We start from the raw sequence: 18,286 nt of genomic DNA, 5'->3' as shown, positions 1-18,286 counted from the left end.
TGAGAATTTTTAATTTCACTGATATTTCTTCAAAAGGATCATACATGTCGGCTGCATATATTCCTTCATACAAGGAAGAACATTCTGAATTTTCCAAACTACAATATCCCTAACAGAGACATTCACAAAGAAGGTAAACAGACAACAGTTCAAAGAGGAAAGAAAAGAACTACAAAACAGTGACATGTTAAAACTTGCATGTAATAAAAAATGCAATTTTAGAAATAAGAATTCATTTTTATGTACAGAATTTGGTAGGGGGAATATTTAAATCATTGTTTCCAATGTTGACAAATAATTCAGCAGAAAACTTTAAAGCCATAAAAATTTTAATATCTTTTAAAATCTAGATTTTTAACTTCCATATTTCTATCTAAAAAGTGTAGGGAAGTTTACATGCCCCCTCCCCCCCAGCCCCTTGAGACACGCACACAGTATGCCCTGGACCTTAATTCACAATAGTAGAAAAAAACAACAACAAAAAAAAATAGAGACAAACTAAATATCCAAAAATATAGGGTACTTAGTTATATTATGGTATACCTAGGATTTGTAATATTAGCGGACATTAAAAAGATATAAAATGTTCGTAATAAGTTGAAAAAAGATACAATGGAAAGCAAAAGCACACAATTCTACAAAAACATACATCTGAAGAAAGAAATTGTTATTAGCTATGTTTGGATGGTGGGATAATAGATATTTTCCTTTTTTTTTTTTTTTTACTATTTCTTTCTTTTTCAGTACCATTTTGATAATTTAATATTTAACTTCCTGGTGTGCTTATCCAATCTTTAATAGTCACTATAATTCTGACACTATCAGAAGGGATGGGGGGAAAGAAGAAAAGGGGACAATATTACTTAAATATCTAAGCAGCTGTATACACTAAAAATGATGATTCTCTCATTTCACTTGCTATACAAACTTCAAAGATTTGTGACCTAAAATATGAGCCATTTTTTCCCTCAGTTTCTATGTTAATCATCACAAATGCCTCTTTTATCCTCCAATGTAATAAAAGTTCATGGGATGCCTGATGAATTGACCCCAGCTGTGGACTGAGGTGGGGTGGGGAGCCATTTTCATGCTGTGTGACAATACAGCTCTCTACAGCAACTTCCAAAATCAAACCAGCAGCTAAAATGGCGCGTGAACCAGCCACAGAGGCGACTGCTACTGAGCACATCTTCCACAGGGTCCCCACCCTCCTGCGTCTCTCTAGGTCTTCCTTAATCCAGATCTTGGCACATGGGTAATCAATAAATAATTTATTGGGTAAATGCATTAATTAATTAATGAAAAGCCATGTCTAGATTAATCCATTTAACACATGGTTGGTAATTTCTAGTGCTTGCTAGGATACACTGAGTATCAATTCCATGTCTGGCAACTGTTTTTGAAGGACTGGCTGCATTTAAAAAAGCAGCTGCCAAGGAGCCGGCCCCATGGCCAAGTGGTTAAAGTTCCACATGTTTCACTTCAGTGACCTGGTTCCCACGCAGCTCTGATCCCAGGCACAGACATACATCGCTCACCAGACATACTGTGGTGGCATCCCACATACAAAGGAGAGGAAGATTGGCATGGATGTTAGCTCAGGGCTAATCTTCCTTAAGCAAAAAAAAAAAAAAAAAAGAGGAAGATTGACAATAGATGTTAGTACAGAGTGAATCTTCTTCAGCAAAAAAAAGTGCAAACACCAATTGATCATGAGACTCCAGTCTCTAGAAACTGAACAAATCCCATAGACCATCTGAGTCCTAGCTTAAAACTCAAAGTCTCCTATGATCCCCTTCAAATTAATGACATGCTGTGTCCAGTTATTAATTATATAGCTGCTCCAAGAATGGTTAATGGCGTTGCATAAGATGCTTCCTCCGAAAGATTTAGATCCTTCTGCCCTGTTCTCAGTACAGCACTAGAGCATATTGCTCTTCACTGTAATGTCCCATCAAAGTCAAGGTTGCAAGTATTAAATATTCTAAACCTTCTGATGGGACTTTTGCTCATGGTTAGGAAACATGAGCAAACCTAAGTACAAAGTAATTTGTGAAGTAATAACAATGTTTCCTAACCAGGTGATGGCTCAGAGGAGAATTAATTGGATAAAATTACCCCATTCCAGGAATAATGCTTTGTACTTTATGTCACAATTATTATGCAAGGATCTTGAAGAGATTTATGAACATTGATTAAACATCAGAACACCATTTTGAAGGAGACGGTATTAACATTATTTTACTGAACTCAGAGAGGGATGGTTTCCTGTTCTAAAGCACACAGCAAGCAGTCAAGAAATAATCCCGATCTACAGTGGCTTGATATTAGGACTACTGTTCTATCCTTTTGGAAGTTTTTCACTTCCATAACATATTATAACTAAAACGGTAAAAGAAAAAAAGATTTTTGTTTCTCAGCGTATCTTATAATTGCCACAAAGGAATACATTTCTGATTGTCAGAGTCAGAAACTACTTAAATCATTTCTCTTGAACCCCTGAGATTTTAGCTGGGAAAGTTCTGTTTATAATTAGTTTGCCCTCCTCTTTTTAACTGTAAACATTTGACATCAGCAGAATCAAATATGAAATCCACAAATCACTGGGTCTGGGAGAAATATCAAAAATAGAGTCCAGTCCTCTTGATTTCCAGATGAGAGGCCTCAGGCCCAAGGGGATGGGAAGGAGGGACGGGGATCTCTGCCCAAATAACGAAAAGCTTTACCATTGTTGAAATGTCTCTCGTTGCAGAGAAGGCTCCCACATGGCTCTTAAGGCCCTGACTGCATCCTTAGTTTGCCAGGCAATTGAGCATCTTGAGTTGAACGGACCTCCCTCAATGATTCTGTGGCCAGGCATAAAAAGTGAAATTGACGGCAGAAGATCCAAGTTTTCAGCTCAGTGCCAATCAACAGAAAAGATATATTAAAATCTAAATTTCTAATTCGATTAGTATAACAACACTTAGTAGACTTGGATGCTACCAACATGAAATAATGCACCTAAGGGAGTGTATCCCAGTGTCTGGCATAGAGGAGGCCTCAATAAATGTTCCCTCTGGTGCTCCCACCAGTCCCCCACCTCTCTCTACCTCCTCCTCCAGCCAAGATCTAAAACTGCTTAATCCACATACCTGTATGTGTCTGAAATACTGCAAAGCAGATTTTGTTTGTATTTGCAGAAGCTTCAAGTACTCTATCAGATGTTTCTTTAAAAGCTTATAAATTATTCTCTAAGCTTTCTTTAAAAACAAATAAACATTAAAATGAATATGTGTGCATTAAAGTTCCTAATCAATAAAGCGTGATGAGGACTTAGAGAAAGTGTATACCCATGAATGAGTCAGACCAGCAGCTGTCACATGAGCCTGGGTTTGAGAGGAAAGCCTGAGGCTTCCTAAAGACCTAGACCCCCAATTCTATAAGTGCCCCCACCCCGGTGAAAATTCCTGCTTTGAGGAAATGAGAGAGGCTCGCTCTCTTTACACAGAAACTGAATTCCTGCTTCTATTTGCCCAACAAGCCCAGGGGAATCAAAATATACGAACTGAAATCACATTTGCTGTCGTTGCTTTTGTTTTAAGCCTATGTGTACAATTCAGATGACCAATTAATCGCACGGCAATCAGTTCTGATGATCCAGCGACATTTCCTTTATTACACGATGTTTAAAATACCTTTCCATCAATGACAATTTTTGCAATTCTGAAAAGTAATAAGAATATGATGACAATGATGGTGATGATGAAGAGTGGGTAATGTGCCTACGTCAGCTTAACTGCATTTAAAAAATAGAAACCATGACAAGGCTGATCATTCTTGCTATTCTCTTTCGGAAGATACAAAATATCTAATATTTAAATCATGGTCGCCCCCCCCCCCACATGACAGATTATTCAACCCACAATCAAAAGATTTCACTACATTGTAGGAGAAAATATTTTGGAAGTGAAACTATGTCTTTAATATTTCCAAGTAAAAGAATTCCTAGCTGATAAAAGCAATACTTTTAGATATGTCATATGCAAAAAGGGTACCATATAATTAGAAGTGAATTTAGACAGAAAGACAGAAAGATGAGATGTAAAAGCAGATAATTAGTGCACTGTTATAATTAGCAAATACTTCTCAATCCCATGGTAACTGTGCTCTGAAAAGGACTCCTGCGGGTTAACTAATATTTCCTGAAAGCAGTTTTCTTCTCCTTCTTTAAATGGAAAGTTTGAATTGCTGTCTCCTTGAAAACCATGCCATAATATGTCATAAACTGATTTATGTCTATATTATAGATTTTTATGTAAAAAAAATCACCTATAAGAACAAAACAAATACTGTATTTGTAGAATGAACTATAATAAATCTATACAATAACCTTGTTCTCTATATGATTTTGAGTGTGATCTTTCAAAAATAGATGTTATTTGCATCACAAAAAGTAACTTTAACACACAGAGAAGCAAATATTTCCCATCGAACATGATTAATCGGTTCAAAATGTCTGCACACTGGAAACAGTGAAACTTTCTGGGGATGTGTTCCAGGAGTTTAAATATTTCCAATCTTAGAGTAGATAATAGCAGACAAAGGGAAAAGAACTAAAAAATTTAAGCAAAAGGAAAAATATTCTCATTTTTTCTCATGCCCTCCTCCCCAAATGTTTAGCATAATAAAATGATGTAGTACAGAGATGTTTTTCCAGATTGATGCCACAACTTGGCACACGGTCTTTGATCCTAAATAGTTGTGTGCCTTTAAACTTTATCTGTGATATGGAAATGATAATAATACATTCTCACAGGTTTGGGGGAGTAAAGTGAGACATTAGGCCAAGGGGTGGGGCATGCTTTGCAAACTGTGAAATATTTTATTAAACTAGGGATGAAAACTAAATTCTCAATTTTATCCCTGAATATCAAAGACTTCTTTAGGATAAATAATTAACTTCACCTGAATAACATGTTCTAAACAGAAGAGTGTAAAACCAAAAAGTTGGCAGTCTTACCAATTACAGGCAACAGAACCCAAAAGTCAGTCAAACACTTCCAGTCAACCTGAGATTGGCTGGGACAAGCAGTGACATATGGTGACATTAGTGAGAAGGGCAACCTGACAGCAGAACAGAGAGAAAAGACTGATTTATGAAATTTGCAACAGACTTGCCTTTTTATCACTACCCAAAAAATGTCAGTGACAATGAGAAACACAGGAAAACTCTGAAACTGGTTTTGGACCTCACGTCTTCTTAAAAGTTTCCCAGAGAACAGGAGTAGCATGGTGGGAACGGCCTTGGTATCTGGGTTAACTGGAGTGTACAAAGTGTGTAAATGACCCTGAGAAGCTTCCCTAGCACATCTACGACAACTATTCAGATTGTTCAAGAAAGTATTCCTCAAGAGGGGAATCGGTTGTGCAATTGAATGGTCCCCTAAGCACAGGGATGGGAACCAAGCTGATTCTTGCTCACATTTGTTCTGGCACATAGACGGTTTGAGAGGATCTCTAAGACCACTTACTGTTCTCTGGCATCCTTCTAATCGAGCAGGTACATTAGAGACAGCACATCTTGAAAAGAACTGAGTATGTCGCTTTATAGCTATGCCCACTTAGAATGATTGGAGTGGGAAGATTTTGATAAACAAACCAAAAGAAAGCAACAGGCCACCAAAAAATGCTGATTGATACCAACGACAGGAATAGACATTTTTAGAAAGTGTTTTTAATCAGTTCCCCAGTACGGGGTTAACCAACTGTGTCAGCAGAACAAAATCACAGACTCACAGGAAAGGAAAAAGCAAATAAAAAGAAGAGAATTTTGAAGCCAATTCAAAGGATTCCATCCTGGGGTAAAAAGATAAAACCACTGAGGAGGCTCATGGGTGGAGTGCCTTGAACAAATAAGCCCCAAGCACTTAACAGGTAAGAGCATCCAGAAATGTGGGATACTTTTCCGTCTAAATTAGCTTAGGATAAAAAAGGGTGCTGGCCAGCTACCATAGACATGCAAACGTACAAAACTAAGGAGAATTGAATGCTCGAACAGAATGAACGAAAACTGCCAGGTACAGAATCCCAAGTCAGGGAACGAATTGACTGTGAGCATTGGTTCCTGTCAGGTCAGGGCGCGGTGGGTCCATGGAGCCAAGGATTGCTGGGAGCGCAGTCCAGCTGGGAACTGAAACATGGCTGAGTCTGACCTTCAAAGGTTTCCAGAGCATTTGAAACTCAACCACACTCCTCCTCGTGCTGAGACACCGATTTAGAATCACAGTAAAGTGACAGTTATTAAAAGAGCCGTAACTATCCATTTTCAACTTTGTGGTTTTTAAGTTCTTAAGCATTCTGGTCGTGCTAAGCAATGCTCTTTGGTTTTAATTTGCCTTGGTTTTTAAGATGGTCAGGTGTTTATGTTGTTTCAATAAATTATATTTTAACTTAATTCCATGTTTAAGAAAAAGCAAAGGAGAACAAAAGCTTCCAGCTAAGGGGGCTTGGTTTGCTGAGGTATGTAACCACTATTAGGAATAAAGAAAGAAAGTCTGTGTATGAATTACCTCTTGCCCTACAAATTCAGTACGCAATGCTAGTAAGAAAAGACAAATGTGAAATCAGGGAGCTGGGGAAAGTGCCTCCAGAAGGTTGCCTGGCCAGTGGAGAGAGGCTTGAGTGTTTTAACCTCTAAACCACACTAAAGAATATCCAGACAAAATCCAATGGTAACAAAAAATAATCCTATGCTTTTGACATCTCTCTGTTTACTTTAGTCCTTTCAGGTGTATCTTTCAACAAAGACCTAAGTTGCCATTTTCAAACTTAGGGAGTAATACCTGGAGGTGACAGTGCCTGAAGTTCTCAAGGAATTCTTCTGACGCTTGATTTCCCAGTGGGGAGAATCTCAAACAAGGTGGGAGTTGAGAGCGAATAAATCGAAAAAAAAAAGTCCAAAGTAGAAGCATTTATGTTTTCTTTCACTGGAATATAAAGCAGAGGCGTTTCAGATTTCACTGTTTTGAAGGTTTTATGGGAAATAATTATTTTTATAGAATCTGGTATATTTTCCAAAAATTGCTTATTATTACCATAAATTTGGGTCTTACAAACGTCTAAAATTGTGGTGATTATATTTCAAATGCTGTCTTGTAAAATGGAGGCTTCATATAGTTCCCCAATAGGAACAAGTTTGCAGCGACAGGTTTACAAGGTACAATCTCGCTTTAAATACCAAAGCCTAATTGTAAAACATCAGTGTGGATTTTTTCCTAAAATTAACATTCATTTTCCCCTAATTATTAGTGTTCACTTCTTTCTCTTCCATATGCCTCTTCTTTCTGTATTCATTGTGGGATACTCGTTGCTCAGCCCTTGGTCATACTGATGCATAAAGCAGAGCCTGTTTAGAGCGTGGCAGATTGAACAGATTTAAGATGTCCTTACGTCATTCCTTTGCAAATTGAGGTAACGCTGATTTAAGAGCATATAGGCAAGGAAGTTGTTTCAAATTTATTATTGTATTTATTGTACTCTGCATTACAAAAAAATACAAAAGAAATCCTATGATATAAAGTTTCATTTTAAAATACATTTATGTGTCTTATTATGGATGAGACTATCTTTTTTTTAAAAAAAAAAAACACAAATAGTAATCCAGAGGGCATTAAAATAGGGCAAAAACCCGATGGTTGTATGTAAACAGCTGAAGTCAAGGCAGGGAATCATGGCTTTAAGATAACCTTCTCCAATCCAACTCCAAAATATTGACCTCTTTAAAAGTTGCTGTGAAATAGGTATTCCTGCAATATGCTAACACTACACTGTTTTGTTCATTATGAAGCTACGCATTTTCTATGTGTCTAATTCTATAATCAGAATCACTAAATAGAAGAATCACATGTACACTTAGAGAACACAAGAATATAACCAATTCATTTTGCAGGTGATTAACTTCTTCAAATGCAGTCAACGCAAAGGTCTGGGTTTCTCAAAAGATTTTTAACTAAAAGATATGTGAGTCAACAAGTATCTAAGAAAACGCAATAGGCTTATTACAAAAGTTAGGCTAGAACAGCAACATTACTAGTGGCCGAGTCAAAATTTGAACCTGAGTATTCTGACTCTCAACTCTGCCACTTTCCCTCCCTGCCACTACCAAGAAGCTTGGCTGGGAACATTTGTATGTGCGAAGAGCTTTTTCTAACAGAACCAATTTCCAAAATCATTCTTCGGTTTCAGCCTAGGATCACAAATAAAATAGCTTACAGTGCAGGATACTGCAAAGGTCTGGGTTTCTCAAAAGATTTTTAACTAAAAGATACGTGAATCAACAAGTATCTAAGAAAACGCAATAGGCTTATTACAAAAGCTAGGCTAGAACAGCGACATTACTAAGGTTTAAATCTCAAAGAGTGTTAGGCTACTTTTTTTGTTAATATTCAATAAGTAAAAAACCACAGCAAAGGGGTAGAGGGGTACATGTGTACGGTGATGGATGGAAACTAGTCTTTTGGTGGTGAACATGGTATAGTCTATACAGAAGTCGAAATACAATGATATATGCCTGAAATTTATATAATGTTACAAACCAGCGTTACCTCAATAAAAACACATATATAGCGAACTTCACAGACTACTCACAAAATAAAATAAATGTGGATGACTGCAGATAACAAACCTACAAGCAAGTTTTCTGCACCAAACACCCTAATCAAGACAAAATTCAAGGTAACAAAAAATTTAGAATGAAAGGCTAAAAATAATCAGGGAATGGGGCAAGGAGGGCAATAAATAACTGATTTGCTTTAGGAGCAAAATATGAAGGTAAAAGTATTTCAGAATTAGAAGTGGCTCCTCAAAAATATATTCTGCCCATAAGAGATACAGGACATCTTTGTAAAGGGTTTGGTAGCTGGGGTCCTGGTTGCAGTGGGGTTCAGGGAAGCAGGGATAAAATGCTGTTTTTGTAAACTTGAATCCTAAACATCTCAATGAGTTATTATGTCTGTTTAGACTCTAAGAAGCTCCTTCTCACATCCTTAAAAGGAAGCCGCTGAGGAAGGACAGGGTTAGAGGGGATGTTATTTTAATCCTGGGGTAAATAAGGCCTTGAATGTCCCCACTCCTGCCCTGGGGTGACTTGGGGCAGTTTTCTGCTTAGGGTCACTCAAGGCAAAAGGCCTGAGTTGTTTGCTTGTTTGAAAAGGTGGGGTGTGGTTGGAGAAAAGCAAAGCCTGGGAGACCCCAGCACCATCACCAGCAAATACAAGCTCTCCTTGCTCCTTTCTCTCTGCTCTGTTGTGGGGTCTTCCGCAGGTTAGCCTGCTCCCTTCTTCTGCTCTCCCCCTTTAGGGGCTCAGTGAAGGAGCCAGTGTTGGAGCAGGGGAAGAGGGGGTCCACCACCCAGTCCCCCATACTCACACACCACCATCAGTGTCACACACAACTGCTGCTGACAGGAGCCATGGAATAGGAAAGGCTTCTTCTGGGGTTGTGATGTGGGTTTTTTTTCCCCCAAAGAATGGGGGGGGGACGGACATTTAAAAAGAGAACTTCGAGACAAGCAGAAAAGAGAGAGAAGAAATTGAATAAGTCACTTAACCTCTCTGGTTCTCAGCTTGCTCATCTGTGAAATACGCAAATGGAACTAAATGCCTTGACTTATCAGCCCTAATATTCTCTGGTTCTCCGTGGTGGGGAAGGGGCTGTGAAAAGTGGGCCCAAGGCACAGCCATCACCTCACCCTATTTGTGATGGTGACTCGCAGGATGGTCATTGCTGGGATGCCCTAAGGGACATTTTCAAAGAGAGTGGTAGTGTTTGCCTCTGTCCTTATGTCCCACCCAACACACATAACACACGTACTCACTCACACACTTTTTTTCTTTTTCTTTTTCCCAAGGGAATTGTTTGCCATTGAACAAGTAGAAGCACAAATAGTTCTGCGGAACTGTTTAGGAAAGTCAATATGCAATTATGCAAACGTCTATGATGAGGCTCCCTCGGACGCAGAAAGCAGCACATGGCCATAAAGGGTACGTTTCTCCTTCCCCGGCGAGGCCGTTTTACCATGTCCTGGTGGCGGACCAGACTGATCAGATTCCATCTCTGTCGGTTTCCCTGACTGTGTCTCTGTTTCTGCCGCTCTTCATCCCCTTCTCCCTCTCTCCTTTCCTGTCACTGTCACTCTGCGTCTTTCCCCTCCTCTCCCGCATCCCGCCCCCGCCCCTGCGCTCCTCTGCTCCTCTCCCTCCGAGCCGGCAGCGCCGGCGCGGGGCGCACGGAGCGGGCGGCGCGATGAGACTCCGCGGGCGCCGCGGTGCCTCCCTTCCACCCGGCGGCGTCGGGAACGGGGAGGAGGACCCGCATCCAGCCCCGCCGTCCTCCCGCGGCCGCTAATCCCATTCGCGCACCTGAAATAATAACCTCGGCCACAAACGCGCGCTTGTTCCAGCCCGGCGAGGGGGCCCGCCGCGGCCGCAGGGGGCACTCGACGCCCGGGGTCCCCAAAGGCTCCCGCGTCCCAAACAGACTCGCAGAGCACCCTTTGCCTCGGAGGAGAAGGGGGGAGATGGGCAGCACCCCAGGGCTCATGGCGCGCCCTGGGGAAGAACCGTCCAGGAACCGAAGCGAGAAGCTTCCAGAATGAGGCTAAGAGGCAAGGGCGGGGTGAGCCGGATTCCCCGAGTCCAAGAAGGGGAGAAAGGCGCCCTCGGGTGCTCAGCCCCAAGAAACGAAAGACAAAAGCCGGTGCCCCCGAGTCGCCGCGCGGGGTCCGCTGGTCCTCGCGCTCCTGCTCCTGGGCTGCCGCCCGCGCCTGACCCCTCCCTCTGCAGAGGGCGAGACGAACCCCAAAGGGAAGCTGGGATGGCGGTCAAAGCAGGCGGGGAAGAGGGACACTGGCAGGAGAGGGGACCTTTTCACCCTGTGCTCTTTCCAGAAGGTTCAGGGTCGCCGGGAACACGTTCCCCCCACCCCACTCCTCACTCCCCACCCCCCCGCATTGCCGCCCCTGCGCCGAGGCAGGGGGAAGAGTGCGCGGCCCCCACCGCCAAGAAGCGTGTCTTGCCGGGATCCCCGCCCGGCCCGATGAGTCCGCGCCCCCGGGGGTGCAGACAGGCCCAGGGCCCCGGGCGGCATGGCGCGCGGGGACAAGGCTGCGCTGCAGGGCGCCGCGGGCACCTGGCACCTCGGCACCCACAGGCGACAGGACAGCCCTGCTGAGGGCTCTGCGGTGAAAGCCTTCGCTAGATAAGGAGTCCCGGAAGTGGCCGCGGATCTGCCAGTAAATGAAGTTCTCCCCGATGAGCTCAGAAGCAGGGGCGCCTCGGCTGTGGGCTCGGCTGCCAACCGCTGTCTTCGCGGCTTATAATTCGACTTTTCCCTTTAGTTATAAGTTTCCAAATTGGCCGTTTCTCGCATAAATCTCCTGGAAGAAAATTATTATTGTTAGCAAGCATCACCATAGTCGGACGTTAACTTTTTTAAAAAGACAAGAAAAGATGATATTTGTTTTTCATTTTTAAATGAGGGCACGGAAGTGTACGTTTTCAGATATTCACAAGTGAGTAACAACTCAGCAGGCGTCCTTCAGCTGCTTCTTCCCTTCTCTGTGTTGTTCACGCTACTAGAATTCTTTCTGAGCTGCAGGAAGCCTTCGATGCTTTTCTTATTCATTAGATAACTCAATGAAATGTTAAAATATTTATTTTTGAATAATCAGGACGATTTTTGCCTGAAGGTTTTCACAAAATATGCCCCTTTATCCAGTTGAACAGGGATGCTAATCATGACCGGTCTGCCTCATCCTGTTGCTTCAAAAGTAAATGTTTGCATTTGGCAGAGCGCCTTCCGAGACCTCTTCCAGCACTCGGTACTTCCGCTATTAGTTTAGAATCTATCAAACCTGTGAGTACTTGGGATTGGTTCCTGTAAGAATTTTCTACGTTTTCCAGCTATTGTTGGTAGGGTCATGATTGTTGTTGCTGTTGTTTTAATCTGGAGCAATGGACCCAAACAGCATCTCATAAAATAGCCTTTCACAGTTCAATTGATTATGCTAAAGTTGAAAAGACACCCACCACCACCACCACCATCAGCAGCAACAGCTCTCCAGCACAATTGAAACCATCCTGTTCTTTTACACTGCAATGCAAGCAATCTCTGACTGCCGTGAGTAGTCAATGTCCGTCCAGGTTCTCTGATATTTCTATATTTAATACAATATTTGAAAGTCTTTCTGACATAGTGCCACATCAAAAATACGTATTTGAAGTAGATCATTGAAATATATTTATGCATCAATAAAATGCCCTAAAGCTGTCTCCTTCTCACTCTTAGGTTTTTATTAAAAGGCACCCTAATAACTAGGTTTTATTAAAATGCAATAAGGAATTTTAACTTCAGAAAAGCAGATGAACAGTTTTAAGAGCCTTGTATGGAAGTCTATGTCTCTTCCACCAAGATCAGCTTGACTTTTCCATATTTTATTGGTGTTGGGCTTTGTTTATTTGTTTCTTAAATCCCAGAATCGCCTCTCTATGGCAATCGTGATTATTCAGAAACTATATCAATATCAAACAGAGGTCAAAGTTGGCTTCATGATTTTTTTTGGTACAAAGTTTCCATATGCTAGAGCGCCATAAATATTTTTTAAATCATAACCAAAATGTATACAATATTTTTTAAATGTTTAAGAGAACATCAAACAGCCTTCTCTACATAGAGGCATCTGACTGTGAATTTCACCCACACCTTCTCCCACATGTGGTCTCCAAGTGAAAACACTGAAGTTTCAAGTTTTCATCGAAGATTGCCAAAAAGAACTGCACTAAAATTCTTCTAATTACCAATTTCATCCCCCCCCATTAGAAGTACTTTTCTTGATTACTGAACGACATCACGTTCCAAATTCCAAGGATTAATTTGTACATTCTGAGTTATCTAGGCAGTAGATACATTTGACTGTCAAGCATTTCACTCTCAGAGCCAAGCAACTAATGTTTTTCTTAGAGATGCTGAGCTTGTCCCACCATCTTTTCTTTCTGTCTTTTTCCAAGCTGGCTTTGTGCACACACACACATATATACAGCTGTATTAAATGTAGGTTTCAGCCTTGTGCCTTAGTCAAGTGGTTGAGGTGTGCCTACACTTAATATAATATCCTAAACTTGGATTTGAAAACATGATTAGACCACAAGACCTGTCCTCTGAGTCTAAGTTGGGTCTCGAGGTGCTCTCCTATTACTTACCAGCACCAAATCACACCCCCTCCCCCACAAACACTGGACAAGAGAAGTTTCTGAAGTCACGGAGGCTGTAGTTTTTCCATTGTCCAGTAGACGGCACAAAAGATCAAGGCTTCAAATGCTGAACCATCCACCAGGGCTGTTGTGTTTGGTTTGGAGTGTGTTTGAGTGTGCTGTTCATTTTAAAGAGCCAGCCAGCCAGCCAGTGTTGTATCTGTGAAGCGGAGAAGCATCTCAAAACTTAAGATAACCCGCCAAGGTTTTGAAATGTAATGATATGAAAACTTTTGGATATCTGCTCAACAAAACGCTGCTTCAGATAATGCACCAACTGTTGTCAATGAGGAGTCCAGAGGGAAATGTTATTGAGGAATTTATTTTAAAATTACCTTTAAAGAAATTAAATTGAGAAAAGTTACAAGGCATTTCATTTTTAATTATCTTCTAGTTGATAAAGAAAATATTTACAACCAGAACCTTCAAAATTTTATATTGGAATTTTGCATGATACATTTATGCTTTTTATTAGTCTTAACACATAACTCAGACTAGAAAATTGAGCATTGTATTTCAAATGGGCTTCCATATACACATGCATATATATTATGTAGTAGAGAAGGGGAAAATTTTTCTAGAAGTTTTATGAGTAGCTTTTGGGGAATATTGAAGGATGAAGCCATTAGAAATAACTTAGTCAAAACTTTGCCTCCTCTAAAGCAATGTGTGACTTTGGCTAATATTTATATTTTACTAAAAGGCCTCTATTTCCCTTTTCATTCTGCAAGACGTTCCTTCTGTAGAAGTGGGGGGACGGTAAAGTGTGGGCTAATAACTCATTTCCCAGTTAATTTTATTAAGAATTTATAGCACTGTTTAGAAAGTTTTAAGACAACCATAAATTTTATTAGGAATATTTTATTAAGCCCTCCATTTAATTAATAAAAGACCTCTATAACTTCTGAAAATGTCAGAGCTAGTAATTATGTTAACCAGTGTAATTTTTCCCCCTCTAGAGACCAAAGCATTTTAATGATTTGAAATAGAGAGGTAGTAAGGAAAACAGCCTCTCCTCCCCCCTTCCCAAATTTTTTCCTTAACTTTTGCATTATCCAGTCAGAATATAGTGACTTAGGTATTTTCCCTGAGAAGATTGGAGAGCCTAGGCTGACCTCTCATTGACTTCTGAACTGGACCCAGACATTCTTTGTTTTCTGAAGCAGAATGCAGTAAACAAATCTCCCAGTTCTTATAGCCAGGATTGCTTCGGGGGCACTTGCTTAACGTCTTCCCTAATCCCCTTGGTTAACCCCCTTTCATATCACCTAACTGGGTTTCTCCCTTTTATAGACCTCTAAATAGTTTATTTCACTTTTCTCACAGCCGTTCATTAGCTTTGACTTCTTGGTGCCTTTCTCATATCACATCTAGTCTCTTATCTCCAGCATTCCTCTATTATCGCTAGTAGATTTTAAATCTATTTTCTTTAAACTGTCTTTCCCTCCTCTTATTTCTGTTTTTTTGAAATGCAAATGTTAATGTGGGGGCGAGATGCAGAGGCCGAATGTTCTTGAAGTACAAACCCCAAGCCTCCACACCACAGGACAACCTAAAGAGCAATCACAGCCTTTTAACAGACATCTTCAAGTTAGGTGGCAGATGATAAACCCTTATCATTCTGTGAACACAGCTGCCAAACTCGATTGATTAACAGGCTTTTGTTTATTCTGGGCTGGCAAATACACACACATTTTACCTTAAGAGGTGCCTCTTTAATTTCTGAGGGTTTTGGAGCTGACTCATCAGCGAGAACTTTGAGGACAAAAGCCTAATTCAGATTTTAGGTCTTTCCAAAGGCACAATTCTTTCTAGGAGAACAGAAAATTAGAGGGGAGTTCTCCAAGAGGACTGTACCAACAGCCTAAAGGGGCACTACTTGCTTCAAATGCCTCCTTGCAGAAGGGCCCAAACAATAGAGACCTAGGCCCAAGCCTGCCGTTTTCAAGTCCTGGTTCTCTATCTTTGGGAAGATGCTCTGGGATATAAAGGGTAAGCTGAATATGGAAGGCCCATAAGAGCTGGGGGCAAGTGCCAGAACCCTTTGCCAGGCCAAGGTTTGGCAAAATAAAAGTACTATTGCCTTATAAAGCAAGTCTCTGAAATAAGCTAAGGATAGGTGCTGTCACAGAAGAGCTATAAATGTCTGTAGTCATTTACTAAGATACCTAGAACTATCCATCCCTTTACCTTTTCTTTTTAATAGATGATTAATTGCTGCCCTGCTAAAGGAGTTTTGGTGGGTTTTTTTTTTTATGGCTACTGTATTGCAACTCTAGACGTCCTCTGTGCAGTTTCTCTCAGCAAGCCCCAACTGTAATAACTGTTTGCTAATTGTAAAATCCTTATCCAGAATGAGGTTTGGGCAAACAATTTGTACTACTGTAATTACATTGTAAAAGTGTTTCAGTCCCTTGATTGTTCAGAATTAATCTTACAAAGGCCTAGGAGTAGCATTAGGTTCACAGTTATAAATGGAAAGGGGGAGGGAAGGAAGACAGAAGCTACTTTTCAAAACTCCTAAGAATTTATTTTAAGCCCACAAACTCGAACTCTCTCTTTCTATAAGAAAAACTTGTGTGTAGGTCATTTCAGTACATTTATAAGGTAATCTGACACATTGTGGTTGAAGCCACAATAGTCCTCCTACCACTTTGAAGTTTTTAGTTTGAAAAGGAGTCGCTTACCTGAACCTTCTTTTTTGCAGCTCTGCTGAAAAAAAAAAAACACGGAAAAATTTACCGGAAAGCAACAGTACAAACTAAATTCTGTGGTCAAAGAAATATATATCAAAACTGGGCTTTTCCAAATTTGCAAACGTGGCCGCAGAGTGGAGGTGACTCCGCGCCGGTTACCTAGTAAGTCTGCCGCAGAACCCCTACGACTGTTAAAAGACTAGGGTCATCGAGATGTATTTCGCAGTAAATTTCTCTCAGTTAAATTATACTTACACAATTTCCCTCGCAGTTCATTTAAGGATCGTAAACGTAGATGTGCCCATGACGATGTTTGGCTTGACCCCCCTCCTGCCTTCCCCCACCCCTGCCTCCAGCCGCGCTGATGCCTGGAGGGCCTGCTGGAGAGAGCACTCACACCCCCGCGAGCAGCCGTCGGAAGGCGCTCAGGTGTCGGCCGCACCCTGCTGGGGTTCGGGGAAGGGTTCGCAGGCTGCCGGCCCAGTTTGATGCTCTCCATAATCGGAAAAGGATTGCGCTGCCGGGCCCAGCCAGCGCAGCTTCCCGGGAATTAAAAAGCGTTTCTCTGCCTTCCTGAGACGGGGAGGTTCCATCTTGGCCTGAAGTTCTGTTTCCAAGTTCACGTTGGGGTTGGGGGGCGGGGGGGGGGGGGTTGTCAAGCAGTGGCGTAAAGGCGCTGGTAATTCACCTTGATTCCCTGGGCTTTGACACGCCGGCCTGCCTTAACCTCCTGCGTGATGTATCGGGGCGTTTGTACCAGAAGACTCTACACATGTTTGCGATGAAGAAAAGTATGAGATCCTACATCCTGGGGAAGGGGGGCAGAGGAGGAGGGAGAGGGAGAGAAAGGAAAAGAGAGAGAGATGCAAATGATGAAGGATCCTAATATGAATTTTTTAAACAGGGGAGCTCTTTCAACGCAAAGCACATCCGAAGGCTTTGGGTGAACGCGTCAGTCCTTTAGCCACACATGGGGCCAGCAAGGCGCTGGGGCCGAGGTGGGTGCGGGAGGCTGGGAAGGCTTAGCTTTATGAAAACTCCACTATCAGGGAGAACTGGGCGTTGATTCGTGCGAAGTACTAAAAGAAGCAATAGATGTCGCTAAGGGAGGCTACTTGCGCTGGGGGGAATCTGATTCTAGTCTCTGTTCTGATGCTTGCCCTGTGTCCCCTGCTACTCGAAAGCGCACTTAGAAACCTGAATCCTACCTCTCGGACTGATGTAAATTCTGTTTTAGTTTGCGCACTGAGTTGGCCTCAAGACATTTTAGAGCGGCTAACCTTTTCCAAACAATCTCCGTGGACTGGAGGCCCCTAACCTTTCTCAAGTCCCTTCCCCCTACCCACACCCCTCTTTGGGTGAGGATTCGGTCCGCTGCTGGTGGGATGGGGGTGGGGACGATGGGAGCGAGGGGCCGGCTGCTTTAGGGGAGTCAGCCTTTTGGCCACTTTCAGGGCGGGAATCGGGACTGGCAGTTTGCATTCCCGGCAGATCGAAGCTCCCTGCTGATCGATTATTTGATAATTGATTTTCCCCGCAGCCAATGCGCGGCCGCCTTGACGGGAGCGCCTCCTGATTGGCCGAGCCCTCCTCCACGGCTGCCTACCGAGATTTGGGTGAGCTCATTTTCCAGTCGACCGCAGGGGGAGTTTTCTGCGAGGTTTCAGCTGGAGGGAGGAAAAAAAATCCCGCTCCGAGCCGAGCGAGCTGCGAGCCCTGCTCCGGGATGTGAGATTTCTAGCCCGCGTCGAGCTGCTGCGGCTGAGCCATCTCGGCACATCAGAGCCGGACGGGCAGAAAAATAAAAACGAAATAACACCACTAAATATAATAATGAAGGGCAAGCTTAGAGTGAGAGAATAAAGAAAAGGAATTTTTTTTGTTGTTTAAGCCAGAGAATAGGTATTTAAAGGGAGAAAGTTAAAATCAGTGGCTGGTTGGAGCCTCTGAGCTGAGGGTAGGGGCAGCTTTTTGTCTGAAATCTCAGCTCCCGAAGTGTATTTCCTTTTCTTTGGCCCTGGGAGTTTGCCCTGAGCTGAGTTGGGGACGGGAAAGCGGGAAAGGGCTGCGGGAGAGAGCTTGGGGCGTCGCCAGGGAAAGAGCTGGGGGCGTGTGGTCCCTCCAGGCCCGAGCACAGCCGAGGCCGGAGCCCCACGGCGCCTCGAAGACAAAGGCGGCGCGGCCGTAGCCCGAGCTGAGAGCGCCGACCCCGCCGCGCCGCGCCCTGGGCGCACGGCCGCCTCGCCCGGAGCGGGTCGGAGAAAGAGCCTGCCTCTCCGGGGCTCCGCTGCCCCGGCTCCA

At 42.6% G+C, this 18,286-nt stretch overlaps 1 long non-coding RNA gene across 1 annotated transcript; it reads right to left on the bottom strand.

Moving 5' to 3' along the window:
- Window positions 1-7,486: 7,486 nt before the first annotated feature.
- LOC139075747 (uncharacterized) lies at window positions 7,487-16,552 on the bottom strand. Its single transcript, XR_011526502.1, has 3 exons — window positions 16,241-16,552; window positions 15,977-16,001; window positions 7,487-11,416 (listed from the first exon to the last, which is right to left on the bottom strand). It is a non-coding gene; the product is annotated as an uncharacterized lncRNA (long non-coding RNA).
- Window positions 16,553-18,286: the final 1,734 nt, after the last annotated feature.

This window comes from Equus przewalskii, chromosome 14, assembly GCF_037783145.1.
Source record: "Equus przewalskii isolate Varuska chromosome 14, EquPr2, whole genome shotgun sequence".
Classification (NCBI taxonomy): Eukaryota; Metazoa; Chordata; class Mammalia; order Perissodactyla; family Equidae; genus Equus; species Equus przewalskii.
The sequence above is the reverse complement of the archived record's forward strand: the minus strand, read 5'-3'. Positions and strand labels throughout refer to the sequence as shown.